Here is a 4,829-nt window from a genome sequence, read left to right on the forward strand (position 1 = left end):
CTAAAGCAGGTCCTACTGGAGTATCTGCCTTACATGAACAAGTTGCTGAAGCTCCCGAAATGGGTGAGGAAATGGTAGAAGTTATTCCCATGGAAGAATCTCCGGTAAAATGGGGGAAGCTATATCAGGAATTGACAAATGGGGAAAAACAGTGCGCCTGGTTTACGGATGGTTCCGCCAGGTACATAGATGGAAAGCGTAAATGGAAAGCGGTGGCTTATAACCCTGCTCTGAACCAGTTATTGAAAGTAATGGGTGAGGGGAAAAGTAGTCAATGGGCAGAGTTAAAGGCAGTTACTATGGTGTTAGATCAGGAAGGAATAAGGGAATGTCATCTCTATACTGACTCATGGTCAGTTGCGAATGGGATGGTGGTGTGGATGACTACGTGGTATCGACACCAGTGGACTATCCGGAGTAAAGAAATTTGGGGAAAAGGCCTATGGCAGTGTATATGGGAAAAGGTACAGATAGTGCGAACGACTGTGACTCATGTAAGTGCGCATACTAAACGAACATCGGCTGAAGCATTGCATAATGCTACTGCTGATCAGCATGCTAAAATAGCTGAAGTACAGGTACCATCAACAATGGGAGTACAGGCAGCAAATTGGGCTCATGAAAAATGTGGACACCTAGGAGCACAAGCCACATATAATTGGGCGATTGATGGAGGAATCAGTATTAGTATGGGTGAAGCTCGCACGGCTGCTCACCAGTGCACTGTGTGCCAGCATTATCAGAAGAAGGGAATTCCACAAGTAGTTAAGGGTCAGTTATCAAAGGGAAAGGAACCAGCCCAGATTTGGCAAATGGATTTTGTAGGTCCTTTACCGGAAAGTGGAGGATGTAAATACATTTGTACGGCAGTAGATACATATTCAGGGGTTCTGATAGCCCTTCCTTCAAAGCATGCTAATCAGAATGCAACTCTGAAAACCCTACACCTGATAGAACAATATTATGGTATACCGTTGCAAATTCAAACTGATAACGGTACCCACTTTACCGGTCAACGGATTAAAGAGTGGTCCGATGACCATCAAGTAGAATGGATCTACCACATTCCGTATTATCCCCAAGCTGCAGGATTAATTGAACGAATGAACGGGCTATTAAAGCAACAACTTCGAAAAGGGGGAGAGGGAAATAATCTGGCTAGGTGGCGATTCCGTTTGGAGGACGCGGTTAAATAATCGCCCTTTGTTCAAGGGACAGACTCCTCTCCTTAGAATGAAGATTCAGAATGTAGAAACAGAAAACATATTACATCCTGTTAAAATTTGGCTGATGCATGATACCGCAAAAATGCCTATAAGAGGGACACCAGAAGCAGCTGGTCTTGATCTTTACGCTATTAATGCGGTCACTCTTCTCCCGCAGCAGAACACTGTAATTGAGACTGGGATAGGTATACAGTGCCCCAAAGGATTTTATGGACAGGTGGCTCCGCGATCTAGCCTAGCCCTTAAGGGGGTTATTGTAATGGCTGGAGTGATCGATGCCGATTATCAGGGCACGATAAAAGTAGTATTGCATAATTTGTCTGACCAACTGATCCCTTTAGAAGCTGGGGACCATATTGCTCAAGTCTTGATAAAACCTGTGCACATGGGACCATTAGAGCAAATCCAAAAGCCGACACAAATTACCTTCAAAGGAGAAGGGGGATTTGGTTCTACAGACAAACCAGGAGCTAAGGTGTGGGTAGAACAATCCGAGGGACCTCCGGTTCCCGCCGAGGTTATAGCACAAGGACATGACAACACAGTAACTATAATGAAACCAGGAGAGGAGAAATGGGTGAACGTCCCTGCTAACAAATGTTATTTACGGGAATCCTAACCTGTCATGCGCAGTTTTTTTTTGTTACACAGAATCATGAAGCAACTATTACCACTGCTGCTGTGCTGCTTGGAATTCCTGAGTGCTCAGGCCTGGACCCCCGGTGAGGAGGCAGTTATGGGATCAGGGTTGTGGGGCACTTGGCCCACGAGGGACGAACAACGAGAACAGGATAATTTCACCTGTCCTGCCAAACAGACCTGCGATCCCGTACTGTATGTGCGACCCGGAAGAAACTGCAAAGTTTATTGCATAATGGACGGGATTAAGTCAAAGTGTAATATTACCAGGATGAAGGACCGGTCCGACCCATATCGATGTTATTGTGAAAAACCGATCGTAGAGTGTAAGGGAAAGTTGAATGTAAGTATAACATCCAATGTAACCCTCTGTATAGGATGGCTGTCAAACTGAACATGTTCAGAGACCAAATGGAATGCATCTTTCTGTCATAAAACAAGTGATCATAGACCATTAGAGATTTTAAACGCCACTATAATCAAAGGGGGAGGCGCATATGGACTGCGAATACCTTGGGTGTCAGAACCCAAAACATTTATGGCTGATGTAGTGCCCATACCTCATACCTGTGAATTGGTGGGGGAGGCTTTACGTCATACCCTAGTGAAATGGCAGATGGTATTCCCACCTTTGCCAAAATGTGGAACGAAACGTGCCTGGTATGATGCCATACTGGGTATAACAGGAACTGGTATAGGACTGATAAATTCGATTGGTGTTGAAACTGTCTCCAGTAAACTAGCGAGCGTAGGACGACATGTGAATGACATGACTATGCTCACGGCTGCTTGGATGCCACAGGGTTTGAAGTCACAAAAGCATCAAGCACAATGGGATATGTTGGCTGCCAAACTGTTCTTAAATATGGCCAATGGTTCGGATGCCAAATGGACAAATCTCTCTCAATGGGCAAACTGGACTGAATGTAACATACAGGAAGTATACGTAAAACTACAGTTACACAATATGCAACGATTACTGACTACGGGTAATTACCATGAATGGAGGAAAATATGGAACATTTCGACTGCATTATGGATAACCTTACATGCAGACAAAACGATGTGCAATGATATTCTTTGTTCTGGTATATGGGAACAATATAATGTATCTAATTATGATCGCATGTGTCAATATCATACTGTACCAATTATTGCAAAAGGGGCATTTTGGATTTTGCAATTACGAGGAACGTGGTTAAATATTGATACCTATCATACATATGATATATCTGATTGCTATGTGACAGACCGAGGTCGTATTTGTTCATTACGAACAGGATATGATAATTTGTGCCTACAAGAACAAGGCGTGTGTAAATGGACACACCAGGACCCGAAAGACACTTTGTTTGAAGTAGGGCCTCATACACTGTGTGTGGCCACTATGGACCCGCATCCGCAATTACCCTATTATCCCTATTCGGGTTGTGTAAAAAAAGTTTATATTTGGTCATGGCATAATCGGACTTACTTCCTAACCAATTATTCCACGACGGATGCAATGACCTCTATACAGTGGGATGTGCTTCATTCAGATTATTCCATTTCTTTAGAAAATCAACAGCAAATTTTAAATCAATCCAAACAGTTGGAGCAGATGGCCAAAACACATTATCATAACGTTACCAAATTAATTATTCAAACCGCAATAGCAGGACAAAAATTGAAGCACCTCAGTAAAATTATTGAAGAAGATTCTGTCCACTCATGGTGGTCTTTATTTGAAGGATGGTCGTCACAGGCACAACAAATGTGGAATATATTAATACATCCTATCGTTATATTATTAGTATTCATTATTATCTTAACTATTAGTAATATATGTATTTGTCGTTATTTACAAAAATTAAAGCAACGAGCAGTGTATGATGCATTGCTTCGCTGACCAAGGGCCGAATGTAACAGAAGTAATCAATGTCTGGTCCGCGAAACAATGCTTCCTAAATCACAGAATGTTAACAGGGCACTCAATACAATCCAAAAACATATTAAAGATTCTTCAACTTACAAAGCCCTATTTGCGTATGTATCAGACTACATACATAAGCAAACAAGGTGATAAAAGCCCTATTTGCGTACATAAACAAAGGTATACGTGCCAAACTGCACAAGCAAGTAAATAAAGGTAATGCACAGTAACTCACGTAATCGCGTGAAGTACTCGGGAACAGCGCGTGAACACTCTCAGGATTGTCATTGATTGGATATCAGAGCAGAGGAATGAGCCTGATCAACTCATTCCTCAGCCTTTAAAAAGGGGGATTCCCATTGTCTCGGTGGACGCTCAACCGTGGGATAAGCGCGCATCGCCCCGTCATTATCGGGACAACGTGTTGGTCCTTCACCGAGACTGAAACGGGCTCCCCAGTCGTTGGAAGGATGAAGGCACAGTCCTGATGGTAAATGTACGTAACTGTTCTTCTGTAAACTGCAATTATAGCTGTTCTTCTTTTTGAGTGCTGAAAACTGTGTGTATAATGTAATTGTATACCATAGATAAATAAGGATAGATAAGTAAAGATAAATAAAGGTACGAAGTGTGAACCTAATCTTGTTGTGTACCAAATCATTCTCTCACTCTCTTGAGTCTCCTGCAACATTATAACTTTCATACCTTAACAGATGGTCAGGTGTGAATATAGATGGTGAGGTGTGAATATAGATGGTCAGGTGTGAGTATAGATGGTCAGGTGTGAATATAGATGGTGAGGTGTGAGTATAGATGGTCAGGTGTGAATATAGATGGTCAGGTGTGAATATAGATGGTCAGGTGTGAGTATAGATGGTCAGGTGTGAATATAGATGGTCAGGTGTGAGTATAGATGGTCAGGTGTGAATATAGATGGTCAGGTGTGAGTATAGATGGTCAGGTGTGGGAATAGATGGTCAGGTGTGTTTATAGATGGTCAGGTGTGAGTGTAGATGGTCAGGTGTGAGTATAGATGGTCAGGTGTGAATATA

The 4,829-nt window shown here is 42.5% G+C and overlaps 1 pseudogene; it reads left to right on the top strand.

Annotated features, from left to right (window-relative positions):
* Nucleotides 1–1,308: 1,308 nt before the first annotated feature.
* On the top strand, nucleotides 1,309–1,948 carry LOC145340243 (uncharacterized; annotated as a pseudogene).
* The last annotated feature ends 2,881 nt before the right edge of the window (nucleotides 1,949–4,829 follow it).

The sequence above is a fragment of the Carcharhinus amblyrhynchos genome, unplaced genomic scaffold, assembly GCF_965287045.1.
Source record: "Carcharhinus amblyrhynchos unplaced genomic scaffold, sCarAmb.v2.hapA scaffold_868, whole genome shotgun sequence".
Taxonomy (NCBI): domain Eukaryota; kingdom Metazoa; phylum Chordata; class Chondrichthyes; order Carcharhiniformes; family Carcharhinidae; genus Carcharhinus; species Carcharhinus amblyrhynchos.